Raw genomic sequence first — 24,259 nt, 5'->3', positions numbered from 1 at the left:
ATCTGTCTGCCATCCATGGAATCGGGAGATGGACTTTACCAATGAACTTTCAAAGTGCATTCTTCATAGGGACTTTTTTTGTAAAGGTCCTTATGTTGTAGCCATAGCAGTAAGTAGAGATTCAGAATAGATATTTCTGAAACACATAGTCTGAATTGGAAAGATCCTTAAATATATTTAGTCCAACTTCTGTGGGAGTACCATGACTTAGTGGAGAGTACCTGACTTTAGTCATGCCTTCAAATACTACCTTGAACACTTGACTAACTGTATGATAATGGACCAGTCACTCTCATCTTCCTTAGTTGTAGTCCTAGGATAACTGTAGTACATTCTTCACAGGATTATTCTGAGACTCAATTTAAAGTCACAGATAAATAAAGTTGGAAGTGTTTAATAAAGAGACATGATAGTATATCTTCAACCTTGGTTATCTTCACACAAGCTGTCTCATACCTGGAATACTCTCATCAATTCTGCCTCTTGTGATCCTTTGTTTTCAGAGTTGAGCTCCGATGTCACCTCCTCTTTGACAAGGCTTTTCCTTATTTTTTCTTCATCCTAGTTGTTAGTTTCCCTCCATTCCCATAGTTTACTGTGTCACCCTGGAAATTTTTTGAGGACTAGCACTGTTCTGTTTTTTACTTCATAAAAACAATGTCTTTTACATACTCGGCATTTAATAAATACTTGTTGAATTGAATTGTAAATATAGGGAAAAGTGTGAACAAAGGCTTGGATGTGAAAAGGGAATATGTGTTGGTGGAGCAGAATATACTTTACTTTGAACTTAGATTGGTAATATTTAGATAAGTGATAAAAGTGAGTGAAATTAGCTTCATTTTATGACTTTTTCTAGTGCTCATCTGCTTTGTAGCAGAGAACTCCATTCCCCTTCCAAGTTGGGAACAACAAAAAATCAAAGAAGATAGTAATTCCAGGGTACTTATAGCTAGGGTAAATTTGAAGTAGTGGACAGTGCTCTAAAAGATCTGTAAAATGAAGCTATAATGGGGTAGGAGAAGAGGGGTGAGTCAAAAGCCTTGAAATCAGTAATTAAGAAATACGAGTAGGAAAAGAAATGGAAAGATGAGCAGTTGGGTTTGGATCAGTTCAAAGTTACCTGGAATGTCTGATGGTGAATTTAGTTCCATTTTTTATTTCTTTTTTAAATTTACAAATGACGAGCATGAACACTTCCAGATAAAAAAATAGTATGTATTTAATTTAATGTTCCAACACTGCTGTTTGGCTGTGGCCAAAGTTAGTTTTCTGGTGGGTATATTAATAAGTAGATATCTCCAGGTCATTTATCCACTTTGACATCTATCTGGATGGTGATGACGACGATAGAATTTTCCCCACAAATTCTTCCTTTTCCTTTCTTTATTCCTTTCTTTCTCTCTTTCTTCCTTTATTTTCTTCTACACAAATGTATTATCTCTTCTTTCCACTTCCCTCTTCCTATATTGAACAATAAAAATAAAAATAAAACTTTTGGAACATATACACAGTGTAACAAAATATTCTCACTTTGATTATGTCCAAAAATTTATTTCTCATTTTTCATTTTACTTTTGTCACCTCTTTGGTTGGAAGTGGATTGTGTGTTCTTTTTTGTGTTGATTGGAATTCTAAAAATATTCAAAGTTGCTTTTCTTTAGAATGTATAAATTTTTCTGTTTTTGCTCACTTCACTCAGAATCTCTCTATAGGAGTTTTATCAGTTTCTTCTAAAACTGTCCATTCTATCATTTCTTGTGGCTTGATAGGATTCCATTACATTGATATGCCATAATTAAACTATTCTCAAATAGGTAGATACTCTATATAGATTTTTTCCCCTCTTTCTTTTATCTCTGTAGTGTAAGCGTAAGAGTGACACTGCTGGATCTTCCTTGTTTTCTTGTATATTTTCCTTTCCTCATTCATTTCTGTTCCAGATCTTTAACTGTCTGTAGAAATTTGCCACTTATATGCTGCTGTCACACCAGACTATCTCTACATGCCTGAACTGAATTATCCATTTCATCTTCAAACCCAGATTTGTGTGTGTCATTAGTTTTAGTAAATTTTAAAGCTTTTTAATTTTAGACTTATTTTTGTCTCCCTCACTTCATTATGCTCTCTGTATCTAGTAAGTCAATTAAAAACTGTGCTTTTTTTTTCTTTTTAGATCTCTCTTCAAATTTGTCTCTTTCTCATTCCTACTGCTACTACTTTATTCTCATGACTGAAAACACTTTAATGATTTTGTAGCTGATCTATCTTGTCTTATGTCTAGTTTCACCTTGCCTCTGCATACCATTATTGAAATTAACTTTTTCAAGGCATTATTTCTATCATGTTACCCCTCTGCTTAAGAACTTTTTTAGATGCCAATTTGTGCGTCTTGATAATCAGAGTTTTACTAGTGGTCAACTCATTAAATGATTCGTATAATTGACCAATGTATCTTCTCTAGACTGAAATGGCTTAGATACACATATTGATATTTTTTCCAATGTTTACAAATACTATGATGAATAAAATACAAATTCATTTAGTTATTACTGAACATAGAGGGTGAAAAAATAAACTTTTTTTGGTAGTATGGTCTTTGAAATTTGTTGATTGAAAAGGCTTTTAAAGATTGAGAATCGGTGATTTTGATTAGGCCTCTGCTTTTCAGGTTGACTTCTAAAGTTCTGTTTTTTTCTTTACTGCGAACAAAGATGTTCTTACTGTTTGTTATCAAAAGTTGCAATCAAAATATTTATTAAGTATTGTAATTCTGTATACCAGGTGTTGTGTTAATTGCTGGAAATACAAAGAAAAAAAAAGTCTGTGATTTTACATTTTATTAGGGGAGCAAATGGGGGAAAAGCATACATGTGAAGATAGAAGATCAATATAGAATTAATGGAAATTAACCTTAGGCTAGATAGCATTTGCATTTGGGGAGACTTAGAAAGGCCTTCTTGAGGAGGTGTGCTTGAGCTGAGTCTTTGACCAAATCTAAGGATTCTAAGCAATGGAGAGAGGGAGAAAGAACATTTCAGGCATGGATGGGGACGAGCTAATGCAGAGCCTGAAATGGGAGATAGAATGTCTTGGTCAAGGAGCAATAAGTAGGCCACAAGAATGTATTATTGATTGAATCCATGGAAGGGAACATGTTGCAAAGAGCTTTAAATGCCAGATGCAGTTTATATGTGATTATGAAAGTAATAGAAAGCCCACCAGAGTTTATTGAATATAGAGAGTGGAAGTTTGACATTCATAAACTGACTTAGGCTTTAGCAAAATCAGTTTGGCAACTGAACAGAAGATACCTAATTGCCTTCAAGGAGTCCCACAGTCTGATGGAGGAAATAAGCAAATAAATATGTATAAATAAGCTACATACAGGATAAAAAGGAAATAACAGGAAAATTACTAGAATTAAAAAAGTCTATCCATAGAAGATGGAATTTGTCGGGGGGGAGGGGGAGAGAGGAGGGGAGATTTGAAGGAAGCGAGAAAGGGGAGTATTCCAGATTTGAGGGACATCCAGAAAAAAAGGTCCAGAGAGGAGAAGTAGAGTGCTTTGGTGAAGAAACAGCAAGGAAGCCAGTGTTACTGAATTGAAGTGTACATGGTGAGGAGTAAAGTATATGAAGACTTGAGGGAGGGAAGGAAGAAGGCATAGATTATGAAATACTTTGGATGTCAAACAGGATTTTTCTGTTTGGTTTTGGAGGAAATCAGGAAGGTACTGGAATTTATTGAGTTGAGAAGTGGGAAAATCATTGAAGAGTCTATTTGGAAAATGGATTGGAGAGGGGAAAAATTTGAGATAAGCAGATGCACCATCAGACTATTGCAGTAGTTCAAGTGGGCAATAAATGAAAGTCCATAATATCAGAGGAGCATTCAAATGTTGAGGCAGAGGTGGAAGTCTACAGGGCTTGGGCCTGTTGGGACCAGATGTGGGGGGGAGGGGAGTAATAGTGAAGAACCAGGTTGCAAGTCTGAGGGACTTATCGGAGAGTATTGGCCCCTACAGTAACAGGGAACGTTGCAGGAGATATAGGGGATTGTTTTTTTGGGAAAGATAATGAGTTCCATTTTAGACATAATTGTACTTAAGATGTTTGCTGGATATCCACTTTGAGATGTCTGAAAGACTTTGAGAGTTGTGAGAATGGAGGTCAGCAGAGAGTTTGGGCAGGATAGGTAGATTTGAAAATCATCAGTATAGAGATGGCAGTGGAATCCATGTGAAGTGATATAGAAAGAAAGCAAAAGAGGGCTTAGGATATAACTTGGGAAGGGGACACTTCCCCTTAAAGGATGGCAGAGAAGTATTCAGATAGATAGATAGGAGGAGAACTGGGAGAAAGTAGTGTCCAGAAAATCTAGAGGGAAAAGAGTATTGAGAAGAAGAGAAATCAGTGATGGCAGAAAGGTCAAGGAGAATGAGAATTTTGAAAAGGCCATTGGATTTGGCAACTAAGAGATTGCTTTCAGTGCAAGGTTAAGATTGGAAACTGAACCATAAGGGGTTGAGAAGTGAGTGAAGGGAAAGAGAAAGCACCTATTGTAGGCAGCCTTCTCAGGGAGTTTGACCACAAATGGCCAAGGAAATATGGGGTGAATAGCAAGTGAAGGTTTTTTAAAGTTGGGGAAAATATGGGCATATTTGAAGACCTCAGAAGAGGAGCCAGCAGACAGGGAAAAATGGAAGGTAAGTGATAAGAGAGGCTGAAACACAGAGTAGTTGTGTTGGAGAAGATGGGATGGGACAGGTAGTGGGGTTGGCCTTGGAAGGAAGGAAGGCTCCTTCTTCATATGAGATGGGTGAAGGAGGAGAAAGTAACAAAAGGCATCTAAGTGAAAGGAGGTGAGGAAGAGAGGAGGGGGAACACTGAATGACCTCATAGAGGCATTTGTGAGGTGGAGGTGAGGAGAAGATGTGTTACAGACTTGAGAGACACTCACGGCAAATGCATGGAGACAAGAGAGGCATTACTCCAGGTGAGGCTGAATCAGGAAATGTTTGAGGGAGACTTGTCCATTGAGGATGGGATTCAGCTCTGAAGAGATTTAAGAGCTAAACAGAGGAATTTATGTTTTATCCTAAAGACACAGTAGCCAGACTCTGGAATTGATTGAATAGGTTGTATGGTCAGTTTATGCTTAAGGAAAATCACTTTTGATCACAGTGAAGGAATGGACTACAGTAAGAGAAATGAAGCAGGGCCAGTGAGAAGGCTCTTCAGGCTTAATATTAATATTCTCACTTCTTTCCCTTTCTCCTCTTAGCCATGGTTTCTAGTTCAGACTGTCATGATCCTTCTCTAGATTTAGTCCAGCTTTTCATTGTCCCATATAAAAGATGGCACTAGTTACTGGACAGTGACTGTATTGGGTCTGATTAGGACAGTGCCATGAGGCTGCCTTCTTGCTTATTCCGAATGCTCTTTGTCAGCACATTTGTAATCTTGTTAATGTGAGTTGTCCAGCAAACATTTGTAGCTATGCTTCTAGGCAATTCTTATTTCTGTTCTCCCAGAAATTCTTCTTGGAATTCTTAACTCTAGGTCCTTCTGCATATTTTTAGTTAGCACTGTAGCACTAGCACCTAAACTGTTCATTTGTTATTCCATAATTTCTGTATGACCTTCTTATCCTATCCTGTTTTTCTTTGATATTTTTATGCCACTTATTTTATTATAATGAATATGTAATGTTCCAGACTTGAAGTCAAATCCTGGGTTCAGAATCCTAATTCTGCCACTTACCTATTCACTCATGCTTGAACTACCTAATCTCTCTGAGCCTGTTTCCTCATTTATCAAATAAGGCTGACATAGTACTGGCCTCCTAGACTTGTTATCAAATATAAATGCGCTAATGTCTGGGAAGCACTTGGCAAGTTTTAAAGTGCTACATAACTGTTGGTAATTGGTAATGTGCTATGACTGATCTCTGCTCAAACTTAACATGACCATTTTGAATCTTCAGAAATTGTAGTATTTTATAATTTACAAGCACTTGATAACTATATTTTAAATTACAAATTAAAATTCCTTTAGTTCTTTTTGATTATCATATCACTTTGTTGATTCTAATTGAGTTTATAATTCACTAAAACACCGGGAATATTTCCGTTTGGTTTTTGGGCCATATGTCCTCCATCCTGTAGCTTTGTAGTTTTAACCCAACTGTGGGACTTTATATTTGCTCCTGTTTAATTTCCTCCTGCCAATTTTGGTTCTAGCCTGTCAAGATAATTTTGAATCCTGGGTCTGTCATCTGATGGACTGAGCTCTCCTTCCCAACTTTGCATTATTTGTATATTTGATATACATGTGATCTATGTTTTCTTCCAAATCTTTGCTAAAAATGTTAAACAAAACAAAACCAAGAACAACTCTATAATAACAATATGAGAACAACTGTAGAAGTGATTAATCAAAACCACCTGACACGGTGGCCTTGGTTGGCAGGTACTAGAACATTCTAAATTCATAACCTACTGAGGAGGAGAAATGTTTTAGTACCGGTCATCTGGAACAAATGATCAATTATAGGATCACAGATTTCGAGATAAAAGGGACCTTAGAGAATATCTATTCCAACTACCTCAATTGAGGTCCAAGAGGGTTAAATGAATTGCCTTACTTTAGTAATAAGCAAGCATGAGATGGAATCTGAACCCAAATTCTCTTGGTTTCAAAACCAGCACATTCTTAGCTATACAGCACTGCCTCTCTTATTTCATTTAATCTGTTTGTCTTTTATATTGTTGTAGTCATTGTATACATTAATTTGCTTTCTTTCCTATGTGAGACAGCTAGGTTCCTCAGTGGATATACCTAGAATTGGAAAGATCTGAGTTCAGACTCTACCTCTGATGCTCACTAAGCTGTGGGACTAGACAGCTCATCTAATTTTTTCTGCCTCAGTTGTTTTTGTAACAATAATGGCACCAACTTCCAATGTTGTTGAAAGGATAAAATGATTTGTAAGGCACATTGCAAAATTTAAAGTGATATTATTGTTATATTGCAGTATTATCGATTTCTAGAATGTTGACAAATTAATGATGATGCAATTTGGTAATGATGATAATTCTGTATGTGTGTATATGTATATAAATCACACCAGTACTTAACATAGTTTCTGGTACACAGTAAGTGCTTAATACTTATCAAGTGATTTCTCTTAATTGGTATAGCTAATAACCCATCAATGACTGTTCTTCCTTATAAGCCCATAAACCTACCACTGGAAGTCTGGCTTTCTTGGAGACTTCTCTCTAACATCGAGAGAACTAGTGGAAGATTCATATTATTTACTTGTTATCCTATGCACTTTCACCATGTTCCCAGATTATCCTTTTCTGTCATATAACACTTTAACAATAGTGATATATTTTATTCTTCAAAGCTCTTCATTGGTTATATGTTGCAGAGTTCTGAGACTCACCCTGAATGTTCTAATTGTCCTCCTTGTGATACTTTTAATACATGGCACGTAGAAAGCAAGGTGGCTCAGAGCATAGAACACTGGTCCTAGAGTCAGGAAGACTATCTCTGTGACCTTGAGGAAGTCCATTACCTTTATTTGCCTTAGTGCCTCATCTTTAAAATGTACTGGTGAAAGAACTGGATCTTTGCCAAGAAGTATTGGGGTGCTACAGTTAACAAGGCCTTGACGACTAGAATATGATTGACCAAATGAACAATAGTAGCTCTATCCCATGCTACCCCACAGTGACACTAAGATAATTTAGTGTTAGAAAAAAGAGCTTTATCCCTAAGAGATCAAAGAATATTTATAGCATTTCTTTCTGTGGTGGCAAAGAATTGGAAATTATTTGAATGTCCGTTATTTAGGGAATGGCTGAACAAGTTGTGATATGTGATTATAATGGATTATAAACTTGGGAAGACATGTATGTGAATTGAGCAGAATCAGGAGATCGTTTCTCACAGTAACTGCAATATTGTAATGATCAACTGTGTGAAAGTCTTAGTTAATCTGGTCAGCGCAATACTCCAAGACATTTCAAAGGACTCATGATAAGAAGTACTATCCACCATTAGAGAAAGAATTGTTGTGCAAATTGAAGTATAATTTTTTTCATTTTTTTTTTCCTGATGTAGTTAATAGGGACATGTTTTACATGATTTCACATATAAAATTAGTATCATTGCTTGTCTTTTCAATGAAGAATGGACAGGGAATTTAGAATTCAAAAAAAAATTTAAGTTAACATTAAACAAATACATGGTTTTTTTTTTTTTTTCTTAAAAGATGGCTCTTTGTTTTCATAAGAAGTTGGACATCTTTAAAAGAGCTTTGCAATTTTCTGAAAGCAATTCTGTCTGCTCTTTGGTTCCAATTCTTGTATCAGGTTAACTATATCATTTCTCCCAAGGCTTCTTAAATTTTTTCCACTTGCAACCCCTTCTGCTTGAGAAATTTTTAGGCAATCCTGATACATAAAATAGGCATACAAATCAAACATTTACTGATAATCACAAAGAGATTTTTTATAACAGTTCTTTGGTATGCGTGTCTATATATATGTATACACATTTACATATGTGATTTTACCATTGAAGATAAAAGCAAATTTACATACTGTTAAGATGGATGTGATTATTTTTCATAAATAATTAAATCTTAGGGGAATATTTGATAACTTTTCTTGTTGCCTAATTTTTTGTAACCCCCACATTCAGTTATATGACCCACAGTTTAAGAAGTTTTGTTCTTTCCAAATGCAAGTTATAATCTGGAAAATGGACATAATTTATCTGGTGGTTTTTTTTTTTTTTTTTTTTTTGTCTGGATGCTGCTACTGAACTCCTTTGGGTGATTAGAGATCATTGAGGCTCTGTTGTGTGTTCCCACGACATAATGCATTCAGCATAGTGTCACAGAGGAATATCTGGAAAACCATTCTGTCTCCTTCATAACAGTGGTTAAATACCTTTAGCCAGCACTTAGTTTCTGTTTAATGTTTTGTATGATGTTTATGTTTATAGAGTTATTGAGCTGGGTTATCTGTGTTATATCATTTCATGGAATCTTAAAATAATTTTATTATACCAATAAGAGACAATTTGTTGAAAAAGAACCTATGAAACCAGTGTCAATGGCATTTTAGAGGTCCAAGTATAGTAATTCCCCTGCTCTTGATGAAAAAAACTTTAACTTTTAAAATCTTTTCCCACTCTTCTGTTTGTTGTACTTCCTATTTCATCCTTAAATGCCATTGAGATTATTTTGCCAAGCTTTCTTTAAACTTGTTTTGCCCTTCTCTTTGCTTTTTTGAAATGCTGCTACTCACAATCTCCATATTTCATTGTAAATTTTACAAATAAGGTAGTATTCTAACTTCCTTTTGTCTATTCTCTCTTCATTTAGTAAGTCATTTGTTTGAAGACTAAAGCTGTTTTTGGTTTGTTTGATTCCTTGCTGAGGTAATTAACTTACATTGGTTAAATTTTTCTATAAAATTACTGTAATTGGTGTCATTCAGCATCAACTGAACTAACTAGTTGGATTGAGTTGTTTCATTATATGACAAATGCTTTTTTCATTGTTATTCTTGCTTTTTACTAATCCTGATCTTGGTTCTGGTAAGTTTTTGGTCTGACTATACATAGCTGATTTAAGGACTGCCATGTCAAAAGCAAAACTTTTCAAATTTAATTTCTCATTTCATGATGTTATCTGTCTAGGATTTAACAGTTCTTTTCTTTCTTTTTTTTTAGGAAGAATGTTTATATTTCTTTTCTTTTCTTTTTTTTTAAATAACTTTTTATTGACAGAACCCATGCCAGGGTAATTTTTTACAACATTATCCCTTGCACTCACTTCTGTTCAGATTTTTCCCCTCCCTCCCTCCACCCTCTCCCCCAGATGGCAAGCAGTCCTTTACATGTTAAATATGTCGCAGTATATCCTAGATACAATATATGTGTGCAGAACCGAACAGTTCTCTTGTTGCACAGGAAGAATTGGATTCAGAAGGTATAGATAACCCGGGAGAAAAACAAAAATGTTTATATTCATTTCCCAGTGTTCTTTCTTTGGGTGTAGCTGCTTCTGTCCATCCTTGATCAATTGAAACTGAATTAGCTCTCTCTATCGAAGAGATCCACTTCCATCAGAATACATCCTCATACAGTATCGTTGTTGGGGTATATAATGATCTCCTGGTTCTGCTCATTTCACTTAGCATCAGTTCGTGTAAGTCTCGCCAGTCCTCTCTGTAGTCATCCTGCTGGTCATTTCTTACAGAACAGTAATATTCCATAACGTTCATATACCACAATTTACTCAACCATTCTCCAATTGATGGGCATCCATTAACAGTTCTTTTCTTGAAGAAGGTATACAAAGTCATGAGGCTTCTATGTCATCTGTAAGTCTTTGAATTTTTCTCATTTCTTTTTCCTAAATCGTGTATTCCTTCTCCCTCCCTCCCATCTTTACTTTTCCTAAGTTCATATTGAAATCACTGTATATCAGAATGTATGTTGTTTTAATTTGTAGTTCTTTAGTCCTTTGTAGAGCTTCTTTACCTCTTTATCTTAAACAGGTAATATTAATTTCATAGTGATCTTTTTGTACATAATAGTTATCAATGTTGCAAAAATGTGCATGGAGCCATCTATCCTTTTAGTTCCAACTTCATTCTTCAGGCTTTGTTTATAGCATTAATGTCAAAATTAATGTAATTAATTTCTGCAACATTCACTTTTGATTGATTTATGCTCATGGTTCCATGTACACTATTGTAACCAGTATATATATATATTGTTTTATTGGTTCTGATTACTTTACTCTATCAAATCGTGTAAATGTTTCCATGCTTCTTTGTTGGTCATTGTCAACCAGTCATTGGACAAGGATTTCAAATAAATTGAAGTTTGTAGTTATGGAATCATAAAGCAGTAGTTGTATGGACAGTTTTGATTACTTGTTTATAAAAGTCTTTTATTTGTATTGTTTATACAAAATCTAAAGGAGATTTATGTAAATCTTTGCACATGTTTTCATAGCTTAGTGGTCGTCAGTGCCTGAATGAATTTTATACTAGGAGGGATCAAATTTTTATTTTGCTAACCTTAAAATACTTTTAAGTACTTGTCATAATCCCCATAGTTAATTGTTTAATAATGGATTTTAAAACACATTGAAGTTTACAGAGCACTTTAGATATATTTCTTTTTAAAATAGTGATTTTTTTTTTTTTTTTTACAAATTATCTTTGTGTGTTCTTCCCCTAACCAGAGAGCCCTCTCTTAGCTTGATGGCAAAGTGGCAGTTCAGCAAAACCAATGAAATGTGACAGTACATGCAGAATTCTACCTTTATTGTCCTCCATTTCTGGAAAGAAGAAAGGGAATTTTGTATTTTCTTGTTCAAGATCTAGATTTCTTATAATTACACAATATTCCATTTTTGTTGTTCTTTCCATTTACATTAATATTCCATTTTTGTTGTTCTTTCTATTTACATTATTGTAGACGGGACTATTTTCCTGGTTTTCTTGGCTTCACTTGGGATCAGTTTATATAAGCCTTTCTGTGTTTCTTCATATGTGTGTGTGTGAGAGAGAGAGATATAATATTCCATTATGTTAATTTACTTTGACTTGTTTAGCCATACTCTAACTCACAGGCATTTATTTACTGTTTCCAGTTTTTTGTTGTAAATAACTAGAAACAAAGTAGATAATACTCTCCCTTGCTCATTAAAACTTTTGACTAAGTTAGTAAAAATAGTAAAGTTCACATTTTACAGATAGTAACTTCTCAGACCCTGAGAAGTCAAGTCTCTTGTCCCTGATCACAGGGTCAGGATTCACACCTGAGTTTCCTAATTCCACCTTTGTTTTAAACCTCACCATACCACACACCTTTAAGTAAAGGAGTTCAGTATGTTCAAGATTGTTTTGCTAATGTAAAATAAAGAGAATATGAGTCTCTATAATTAACAATTAGTTTGTTTTCTATTAGTTAACTTGATTAAATCCTTCTACTAATTAAAATTTTTATTAGTCTAAATGGATTTTAAGAACCTTACTATTATTTAATATTTTTGAGCATAATTGTTTCCAAGTAAATTATTCCTAAAATTGTGTGTAATTTACTTATCTGAGACTTCAATTAAAAAAATATTAAGTGCTTAGTATTGTCCTAAGGTAATTTTCTTAGTTCTGGGACCACAAAAATGAACAATCTAGATAGAACCCAGCCTTCAAGGAGTTGATTGGTTGGTTTTTTTTTTCCTTCTCTTTCTCTTCTCCCCATGTTATTGTAATTGAATATTTCTCTGTCCTGTAAGATTCTACAAATGTGGTGAAAACAAAGAAGCATGGAAATATTTATACGATCTGATACAGAGTAAAGTAATCAGAACCAATAAAACAACATACATACTGGTTACAATAGTGTACATGGAAACACGAGTATCAATCAGTCAAAAGTGAATATTGCAGAAGTACAAGTAATAATCCTGTCGGCAAAGAAGAGTTAAGATGACACTCCCACTTCGCTCATTTTCAGAAGTGAGAGATTCATGAGTGTGGAATGTTATATATGTTTCCAGACTTATTTGTTATATTGATGTTTTGCTGTTTTTATTTATCATGCTTTTTTTTTAATAACATTTTTTATAATTTCAATGATCTTGTGATGAAAAGAGCCATCTACACCCAGAGAGAGGACTGCGGGAATTGGGTGTGGATCACAACATAGCATTCTCACTCTTTTTGTTGTCATTCACTTGCATTTTGTTTTCTTATTCTTTTCTTTCCTTTCTGATCTGTTCTTTCTTGTGCAGTAAGATAATTGTACAAATATATTTACATATATTAGATTTAACATATATTTTAACGTGTATAACATATATTGGATTACTTGCCATCTAGGGGAGGGAGAGGGGAGAATGAGGGTAAAATTTGGAACACAAGGCTATGCAAGGATCAATGTTGAAAAATCCATGCATATGTTTTGAAAATAAAAGGCTTTAATAATAAAAAAAAAGAAAAAAGAAATTTTAAAAATATTTTTTTTTTCCGTATGGGATAGCTCTGGAAGTAAAGAAAGACACAAATTATAATGGTGTGTAAAAAAAAAAAAAAAAGCAAAAGATATTGATAAAATTGTTTTTAAAAATTCAAATCAGAATTAGAGTCTATGTCTTTTGCCTATTTTCCAGTATTTGTCATTGGTTGGTTTCTCAAAGACAGTCAAAATGATATTATTATGTCTGTGTCAAGATACTATGTCTGACTGTGGCTGATCAAATCAATATGAATTCAGAATGCTGTCCCACCCATCAGGTACAAATAGTCCATATAAACATTTGCAGTGTATATGTCTAAATTTGTGCATCTCACATTTCTTTTGAATTCTGAAGTTTTGCTTTACTCATAAACTACATGCCAGCATCTGCCATATCTCACAATCAATACCACACTTCATAAGAATCTTGAGAGTATCCTAGTATTTAATTTGTCCTCAGTGTATTTGCTTTGTGTAAGTTCACTGTAAAATAGCTGTTTAGGCAAATATACATCTGTCATTCGAATAATGTGCCCTATTCAACCAAGTTGCATTCTCTGCAATAGAGTTAGAATGCTTGGTAGTTAGACTCAAAAAAGGACCTCAGTGTTTGATATCTTATGCTGCCAGGTGATCTTCAGCATCTTCTTAAGACAATTCAGATGGAAGCAATTAGGTTTCTTGGCACAGCACTAGTATAAAAATACTAACGTCCAGGTTTTATAGGCATACAACAATGAGGTCAGCACAATGGCTTTGTAGACCTTTGGTTTGCTAGGCACCCCAGTAATTCTAGCTATGTCTGTCTTCCTAGAAAGTATACTGCCAGGGGCAGTGAACTTGTCCACAACATTCAAAATTTCTGTAAAAAATTGCTATAATTAAAAAGGAAAGCTCTTTCCTTGACCCTACTCTCTAATAGATATGAGAGGTACATGTTCTATTCGCCATTTTTTTTAAAAGCAATATGATCTTTAATTTTGAGGTTCTGTATCTATTTACAGTGTAATGTGGGTGTAAGGTATTGGCCTTATTTTCTTATAGACTGCTTTTCAGTTTTTTCAGCAGTTTTTAAGTAGAGCATTTTCCTCTAGATAGTTTATGGTTTCCATTTTATCAAACACTGGGTTACTGAGTTCAGTTTCTGATTCTCCCTTATTTAGACTGTTTATTAAGCAATCTCTATTCTTTAACAATACCAGTGATTTTGAACAGATTATTTATATGTTTGTTGATCCTTGGAATTTATTTTTTGAAAATTTTTCAAATACTTTGATTATTTGATATTGTGGAATGGCTTTTAATTTAATAGTTTTATGAGAGTTTCATACAGATTTTCCTCCAAACTATATTTTTGTTCTTAGTCTAGATATATTGGTTTTTGTTTTATAAACATACTAAATGTTGCCTTTTTTTCTCTTTAGTGATCCCAGTGCTTCATCTGGTTCCCTTAATTTTTTCCTTATTTACACTTGTGGGGGAAAAAAAAAAAACAAACAGATCTTTTAACTCTTGTATACATTTGGAATGTGTTGTATTGTTAGACAAAAGACAAAGTATAAACTTTTCCTGCCAAACAATTCTAGTTTTCCAAGTAATTCCAGTGAGTTTACTAAACACTAGGCCACTGTTCCAAAGAGTTTGCTTCTAAGTCTTGTTTACCTTTTCTATTCCTCTGAACTACTCTTTCTTTTTTTTTTTTTAAATAAAGTCATACAAGATAATTTGATAATGATTGCTTTTAGATGTTATAATGTCCAGCTTACTCCTTTATGCCAACTTAAAAAAAAAAAAAAACAACTCACAGGAATTTATTGGAGTTTTGACACTACTGATTTATATCATTTCACATAATTGATTACTTTATTTTTTTTTTTAGGTAAACATGTGCAATCTTCTAAACCTATTTCCATATTCATCATGCTACTCAAGAAAAATCACATCAAAAGGTGAAAGAAAAAAACACAAAAAAGCAAACAACCACAAAAAGTGAAAATACCGTATTTTGATTCACATTCAGTTTCCATAATTCTCTGTTTGTGAATGGTACTTTGCATCACAAGCCTATTTTGAATCACCTTGTTGTTGAAAAGACAGGGCCACGTCCATCAGTTGATCATCACACAATCTTGTTACTTTTGAACAATACTCTGTTGGTTTTTACTCAGCATCTCTTCATTTAAGTCTTTCCAGCCTTTTTTGAAATTAGCTTGCTCATCATTTTTTATAGAACCATACTATTCCTTAACATTCATATACTATAAAGTATTCCCCAATTGATGATCATCCATTCGGTTTCCAGGTCCTTGCCACTATAAAAAGCACTGCCACAAACATTTTTGCACATGTGGGTTCTTTTCTCTCTTTTATGATCTCTTTGGAATACAGGCCCAGTAGAGACTTTACTGGATCAAAGGGTATGCAGCTTTATAGCCCTTTGGGTATAGTTACATATTGGATAGTTTGGATTTTTTCCTCTGACAACTGCCTACTCTTATTCTTTTACCATCTATCAATTGCTAAATGGCTCTATTTACAAATTTGAATCATGTAAATGTAAGTTTCATGTAAATCTTTTTTTTTATCAAGTTAAATTTATTTTCATTTATTTATTTACTTTTTTAAGGCTTTTTATTTACAAAACATATGCATGGGAAATTTTTCAACATTGACCCTTGCAAAACCTTGTGTTCCAAATTTTCTTCTTCTTCCCCCATCCCCTCCGCTGGATGGTAGGTGATCTAATACATGTTAAATATGTTAAAATATTATGTTAAATTCAATACATGTATACATATTTATAGTTATCTTGCTGCACAAGAAAAATCAGATCAAGAAGGAAAAACAAAACTGAGAAAGAAAACAAAATGCAAGCAAATAACAACAGAAAGAGTGAAAATGCTATGTTGTGGTCCACACTAAGTTCACAACCCTTTCCCTGGGTGTAGATGGCTTTCTTCATCACAAGATTTTTGGAACTGATCTGAATCATCTCATTGTTGGAAAGAGCCACGTTCATCAGAATTGATCATGGTCTAATCTTGTACATATACAATGATCTCCTGGTTCTGCTCATTTCACTCAGCATCAGTTCATGTAAGTCTCCCCAGGCCTCTCTAAAATCCTTTTGTTTATCATTTCTTATAAAACAGTAACATTTCATAATATTCTTATTCTATAACTCATTCAGCCATTCTCCAACTGAAGAACATCTACTCAGTTTCCAGTTTCTTGTCACTGCAAAAAGGGCTGCCACAAACATTTTTGCACATGTAGGTCCCTTTCCCTCCTTTAAGATCTCTTTGGAATATAAACCCAGTAGAAACACTGTTGGAGCAAAGGGTATGCTCTTGTAAATATTAAAAATAAGATTACCTTAAATTAAAAAGGGGTTGTACCTCCCCCCCACAAAAAAAAAAAAAAAAAAAAAAAAAGGCAATCAAGATGAGAAGGAAACCAGTGTGGAATTAAGGCCTCATTTCTTGAATAGATAGCACAATCAAATTTTTTAAAATACAAGTCATCCCCCAGTTTGATACATTTGATCAAAAGATTTAAGATGCAGTTTTCAGATAAAGAAATCAAAGCTATAGTCATCTGAAAAAAAAAATCCTCTTAAGTCACTATTGTTTAAAAAAAAAAAAAGGCAAATTAAAACAACTCTGAGGTTCCATTTCACATTTGTTGGATTAGCTAATATGACAGAAAAATAAAATGACAAATGCTGATTCAGTTGGGGAATGGCTGAAGTTATGGTACATAAATGTAACAGAATTCTATTGTGAGAAGTGATGAACTGAATGATTTCAGAAAAACTGGAAAGACTTAGATGAACTGAATAAAGTGAGCCGAACCAGGAGAACATTGTACATAATAACAGTAATATTGTGTGATGATCCTTTCAAATTAGCTAAAATGACAGGAAAAGATAATTATTAATGTTGGAAGGGATGTGAGAAAACTGGAATATTGATACATTGTTGGTATTACTGATCCAACCGTTCTGGAGAGCAATCTGAATGTATGCCCAAAGGGTTATCAAATTGTATAACTTTTGATCCGGCAGTGTCTCTGCTGGGTCTGCATTCCAAAGAGATCATAAAAGAGAGAAAGGAACCAACATGTGCAAGAATGTTTGTGGCAGCCCTCTTGGTAGTGGCCAGGAACTAGAAACTGAGTGGATGCTCCTCAGTTGGAGAATGGCTGAATAAATTATGAAGGTAATGGAATATTATTTTTCTGTAAAAGTGATGAGCAGGCCTGTTTCAGAAAAGCCTGGAAAGACTTACATGAACTGATGCTGAATGACATGAGCAGAATCAGGAGAACATTGTACATAGCATTAAGATTGTATAATAATCAATGTTATGAACTTGGATCTTTTCAACAATAAGGTAATTTCAGTAGACTTGTGATGGAGAGCTCACTGCATCCAGAGAGGACTATGGGAACTGAATGTGGATCACAACATATTTTCACTTTTTTTCCCCTTTTTTGATTTTTCTTGCACAACACGACAAATATGAAGATATGTTTTGAAGAATTGCACATGTTTAACCTATGTCAGATTGCTTGCTGTTTTGTGTGGGTGGGAGAGAAAAATTTAGAACATAGGTTTTTTGTTTTGCAGAGGTGAATATTAAATATCTTTACATGTAATTGGAAAAAATAATATATTAAGTGGAGGGATAGAAATGATAAACTGGTTGATTTTAGAGAAAAGTGTGAAGCTTTATAAGGTGAACCCATGCAAAGTGGGATGAACAGAAACTGGAGAGCATTGTTCATAGTAATATAACAATATTGTATAATGATCAGTTGTGAGTGACTTAGCTATAATGAGCTACATAAGTGATTCAAGACAATTCTGAAGGACTTTTGGTAAAATATGCTCTCCACTTGCAGAGAAAAAAACTAATGTTAATTGAATGCAAATTGAAGCATACTTTTAAAAAATTTTATATTTCTTGCTTTTTTTTTGGGGGGGTGCAACTTAGCCATTAGGGGAATATATATATATTTTGCATGATTTCACATGTATATATTGATATCATGTTTCTTAACTTAATGGGAGGAAGCAATGGAAGGGAAGAGAATTTAGAACTCAAATTTTTTTTTTAAAAAAAAGAATGTTAAATAATTCAATGTTTCCATTTTTGGAAAAATTAAAAATCGTTGCAGTGATACCTTGATCAGGGAAACTTGCTGCAAAGATATTTTTTTTCTCATTTATTTGCTTCTCTGACTTAATTGATTTTGTTTTTATAAACCATACAATCAGTAGTCAATTTTGTCTCCTTTGACTTTTTCTTTTTGCTTTTTAATCATGAAATCTTTCCCATTTTAGTCATTGATCTGGCAGGTACATTGATCTAATTTGTGTAGGTTTGCACCACGTAATTATTTGAAGTTTGTCTTGCTTGGTATGTGGTATGAGATGTTGATCTCCACTTAAGGATAGCAGATCTGGTACAACCAGAGCTACTTCTTTCTTGCTTTTTTCATCATTTTTGCAATATTCGTCACTTTTTATAAAGCTTTTAGATGAATTTTGTATTTTTTTTTCCTGGATGTATAAAGTATTCTTTTGGTAGTTTTAACATGTCACTGAATAAGTACATTAATTTAGGTAGTATAGTCTTTTTCATTTTATTGGCATAGCCTACTCATGAGCAATTAGTATTTCTCCATGTGCACTATAGTTTTGAGATAATTTTCCCTATCTTTCTCTCTTCTCCTTCTCTCCCTCAATGCATTCCTCTTCTCTTTCCTTTCCATTCTTCTTTTAAGATCATTAAAATCTGGGAAACCACTCTCAGCCCCATTGTTTCATTAGAATTCCTCTGTGACCCCTGATGATAATAGAATTAAGTTCTGTGGAGGAGATTCTTCATCTCCCTGTATAAGAAAGCAGGCAATTTATGTTTTTTTAGGCCTTTACGATTGCTTACTCATGTTTACCCAAATCTTGTTTTCATCTGGAATTCTTGGAAGTCCTCTTTCATTAAAATTCATCCCTCCAATCCCTATCGTAGGATTATTCAGTTTTGATCAGTAAAATATTCTTGTCCCTAAGCCTAGAAATTTTGCCTTCCTGCCTTCAGATGTTGTATTCTAGACCCTCTGCTGCTTGATAATGGTGGCTGCTGAATTTCATGGGATCCTGGCTGGGGGATCCTTGATACTTGAAATCTTTCTTGCATTTTTTTTTTTTTTCTTTTGAGCTCTGAATTTTTGCTGTATTGTATTCCAAGGAGTTTGCATTTGGGGGTTTCTTTCAGGAAGTAATTCAGGAAGAATTAACAGGTTAATTCTGTTTCTTCTGTTCTGTCTTCTGGTTCTAAAATTGGCAGTTTTCTTTTAAATTTCCTTAAAATAGGACATTCTTTTCTTTGTTTTGGTCAAAGCTTTTGTGTATTAGATGGGGAGGGAATAAACCTTTGCACTATATGATAAGCACTTTACACATATGACCTCATTTGATCTTTATGACAACCTTGAAAGGTAAGTGCTGTTATGGTACAGGTGAGGAAACTGAGGCATACATTTCAAGTGACTTGCCCGGGAACACTCGGTTACTATGTATCTAAGATTATATTTGAACATTGATATTCCTGCTCTGGGCTCAACACTCTACCCACTACTTTTATCCAGGTGGTGGTACAAGGATTGTCACATTTTTTTCTTCTCAATTATTTTTAGGTCATTTGTTTTTGCTATAAGTTATCTTACTTTTTTTGTTTTAATATTTCTTTTTGAGTGTTGGAGTTATTAGCTTCTATTTGATCAGTTCTCATTTTTATGCTCCTTTTTTTCTTGGTAAAATTTAGTGCCTCTTGTTGCAAGCTATTAATTCTTCTACAATTTCATTTTCCTCCCATTTTCCTTTTTAGTGTTTTCTAATTCTTTATGAAGGAATTATGTTAGGTGAATTAAGTCATATTTCTTCTGCCATTCCATCTTGACTGCTCTGCCTTTTCAGTTTTATAAACTTTAGAGTATTGTATTTTTATTAATCACTATTATCAACTAATTATAAGACTATATACACTATCTCAATTAAGCAATTTTCTTTTTTTACTGGTATTTTATTTTTCCAAATACATACAAAAGTAATTTTCAACATTTTAAAAATTTGTATTCCAAAATTTTCTCCCTTCCCAAGACAGCAGGCAATTTGATATATGCTAAACATGTGCAATTCTTCTAAACATATTTCCATATTTGTCATGCTGAGCTTTAAAAATCTGATCAAAAGGAGGGTGGAAGCACCAAAAAAAGTGAAAATGTTATGCTTTGGTCCACATTCAGTCTTCATAGTTTTATCTTTGGATGTAGATGCACTTTCCATCACAAAATTATAGGAATTGCCTTGGCATCTCATAGTTAAAAAGAGCCCTTCTCTGGGAGCTAGCAAGAGATAACATCCAGGGGTAGCTAGGTGGCGCAGTGGATCGAGCATCAGGCCTGAAGTCAGCAGGACCTGAATTCAGATTTGGTCTTAGACACTAGCTGTGTGGTCCTGAGCAACCCCAATTGCTTCAGCAGAAAAAGAGAGAGAGAGAGAGAGAAAGAAAATGAGAATGAGAATACATCCAAATACCTATGTACAAGCAAGACATAAACAGCTTATGGGTTAGTAATCATCAAAGGGAAAGCATAAAGGAATCAGTAAAGACTTTCTTTAGGAGGTGAGATTTTACCTGGGACTTGAAGGAAATCACATGAACTAGGAGTTGGAAATGATGAGGGAGAGAATTCCAGGGATGGAGAATAACCAGTGAGAATGTTTTGTGTTGGAGATTGAAAGAAAGCCTGTATATAAGAAGAATGGGAGGGTGAGAAGGACCTTGGTTTTGAAGGATTTAAATACCAAATGGAGAATTTCTATTGCATCCTAGAGTTGCTAGGGCCCCATTGGAAGTTACTGAATTGGGAGGGAGAGAGTGTGAAATTATCAAATCTATGCTTTCCAAAGATCAGCTTGATGTCTGAAAAGGAAGAGTCTTCAGGTAGGGGCCAGTCAGCTGGCTATTGAAATAATCCGGGAGGGAAGTGAAGGGGGGATTTGATTTGCATAGTCCTGTCACATGGGGTAATTATATAGTATCTATTTCATAAGGTGGTTTTTAATAAAGTGATAATATATAAAGTGCTACATGAATATTCACTTATTTAAATGCTTAATACTAATACTAAAAGAAAAATTAAGTCACTATTTGTAAAGATTACTCATATAATGGTTTGTTTTGGAAGGAGTAAGTTCCTATTTCAAAACATAGAATTCTAAGGAAAAGTTAAGTATCTTCTTTAGTAAAGGCTGAATTTGATGGACTTGAGCAACTGAAATTGAAAAGCTACAAACATAGCATAGCATACATTCTGATATGATGTCTGATAAGCTCTCACAGAGAAGTTCCCTTTTGTAATTAGGTTTTGAATAGACCTCTCCAAACTTGTAGCCTACAAACTACTGTTACTTTTACGATCCAGTTTAACTTGTAGTCGCACTTTTAAGTCTAGTCTCCCACAGTAGGCCTAGGATTCTTGAATTTTTTCCACTTGTGAGCTCTTTTTGACTGAGAAATTTTTGTGTGACCATAATAGAGGAACATGAACCAAACATTTACTGATAATAAGTCATAATTTCATGACCTCCACATCCATATGAGGTCTTGACCCACAGTTTAAGAAACTGGGGCTTGATGCATTGTCATTCATCTGTGCCACAAGTCTTTATATTAGTTGTCAGTTTAAATTATTTTATATCACAGTTTTATAGAAACATTGATTTAGAGCTGTAAGGAACTTCAGAAGTCATTTAATTTAATCCCCTTTTTTAATAGAATAAACTAAAGCTCAGAGAAATTCACTGTACCACACTGCTTCCATCTTCAGGGACAGGAAAGCAGTATGTTCTGTTAGTGGACAGCTATAATTTTTTTTAACCTTATGTTAGATTTATATTTCCCTTCTTGTAATTTCCATTGATTGGCCTTAGTTTGAGGTAATGAGAACAAATTCAATCCCCTTTCCACTTGATGTGCTCTCAGAAATTTTAAAATATGTTCTCCAAAATCCAATGAAAGGCTATTATTGTAGTTTCAATTTTTTTATAGAATCAACACCTAATTCAAAGTCTTGTGTGTAGGTATTTGACATATGTTTTTAATTGAGAGGTGTGGCTAAAATAACAAGTCATAAATTGCTTTAGAATAAGGACTTATTTTGAACTCCCCTAGAGTCTGCTAATGTGCCCACAATATATATTGTCCTTCCCCCACCCCCAATCCTTTCAAAATTTTATTTATTTATTGAGGTTTTTTATTTACAAATCATATACATGGGTAATTTTTCAACATTGACCCTTGTAAAGCCTTCTGTTCCAAATATTCCCCTCCTTCCTCCTACCCCCTTCCCTAGATGTCAAGTAGTCTAATACATGTTAAATCTAATATACATATTGGTCTTAATAAAAAATAAACCAACACATATTTGATAGATGAATGTTTTCCCAACAATTCTTGTCAAATGGAGTATTTCCCTTAGTGATTTTTCTTGATTTGATGGAATGCTGAGTTATCCTTGTCAAATTTTGTTTTTTTTCTTTCTTTTAGTTTATCCAGGCTATTTCATTATCTTAAAAAAATTTTTTTAAACTAATATTGTGTAGTTATGCAGATTTTTAATATAGTTTAAGTTTTGGTGATACTATAACACCATCATTTATAATTTTTCTTCATTATTTATCTTGAGATTCTAGACAACAAATATGGCATTTTACTTTGAAAAAGACCTGAAGTTTATGGAAATGCATTCAGAAGAGCTTCAGTTTGTGAGTTATGTTGAAGTGGTCCCTGGGGATAAAAAATCATGCCTACAAGGAGCAAAGATCTTACAAAATAATAGATAGGAAGTCACATTACCATTTAGGTGGTTCTTACAGAAACAGAGCTTTGGAGAAGGCCACTGATTCTAAGATGTGGAGTGAGTGTAAGAGTGAGGACCAGCCTATGCAGAGGTATGGAAAGCAGAGATGGAGTGTTATATTACCAGTCTGTATGAATGGGGCAATAATGTAAGAGTATTGGGAAAGTCACCTGGAGTCAGATTGGGAAGGTTTTTCTCTGTCGGGAGTTTTTATTATCCTAGATCCACTAGTTGACACTGTCACTGATCTTTTTGGCAATCTGTTATTAAATCCTGTTAATTCCTTCTCAGAGTAATGTTTTTAATTGCATCCTATTCTAATGAGAAAGTCAATAGGTACATATGTAAGTGTGTAAAGAGAAAGTATGGTTAAATACAAGGTAGTTTGAGACTGCAGGTACTAGCAGTTGAAGAATAAATAGGAGAGGTAGCATGTAGAAGGACTGCTTGAGCTGTTTCTAGAAGAGAAAGGGATCTGAAATGGTTGCAGATGAGGAAAAAAGGACTCATTACAGGGGAAACAGAACCATAAGTCACTAGAGTTGATTAAGTAGGGGAATGATATGGTCAGTTCTGCTCTTTAGAAAAGTCACTGTGGCAGCAAAATATAGGATTGACTTGAATGATGAGGGACCAATTAGGAGGATGTTGCAATAATTTAGAGGAGAGGTTATGAGGGCCTGAATTAAGTTAATAACCCTGTGAGTAGAGAGAAAGGATTATGTGTGAGAAAAGGGAACTGGAAGAGAAATCTTAACATTTTATTTACGTGTGTGAGAAAGTGAGAGAGAGACAGAGAACACAAATGCATTAACACTTCTTGCTTGGATTAATGCAGTAGCCATCTAATTGGTATCCCTGCCTCAGATCTCTTACCACTACAATCCATCTTCCAATTTCTTGCTAAAAGGATTTTCCTGAAATGCTGGTTTGGCCTTCACCTTCTCCTAACCCAGTCCCCTCAATTTCCCTTTTTCTCTTCCTTAATCCTAATTGCCATTTAACCCCCTTCCCAGCCTGAACCCTTCTATCTTTTTCAGTCCACTTCACACTTTCCTTTATTCAACCTGTGGTCTAGCTACATTGACCTACTTGCTGTCAGTTCCTCACTGGCTTTACATTTCCCCCATTAACAAATACCTTCTGTTTGCATCATATCTATTTTACAATTATACATGGTTTTTATGTGTTGTTTCCTCTATTAAAAAATGAAGTCCTTTTTAATAGTGTGTTGATTCAAGACAATTCCAACAGACTTATGATGGAAAGAG

The 24,259-nt window shown here is 34.2% G+C and overlaps 1 protein-coding gene across 3 annotated transcripts in view; it reads left to right on the top strand.

Annotated features, from left to right (window-relative positions):
- Window positions 1–24,259, top strand: part of PDS5A (PDS5 cohesin associated factor A) — a 127,897-nt gene that overhangs the window by 1,801 nt on the left and 101,837 nt on the right. The window lies entirely within an intron of this gene.

The sequence above is a fragment of the Antechinus flavipes genome, chromosome 6 (assembly GCF_016432865.1).
Source record: "Antechinus flavipes isolate AdamAnt ecotype Samford, QLD, Australia chromosome 6, AdamAnt_v2, whole genome shotgun sequence".
Classification (NCBI taxonomy): Eukaryota; Metazoa; Chordata; class Mammalia; order Dasyuromorphia; family Dasyuridae; genus Antechinus; species Antechinus flavipes.
Note: the sequence above shows the minus strand (reverse complement) of the source record. Positions and strands in the feature narration are given on the sequence as shown.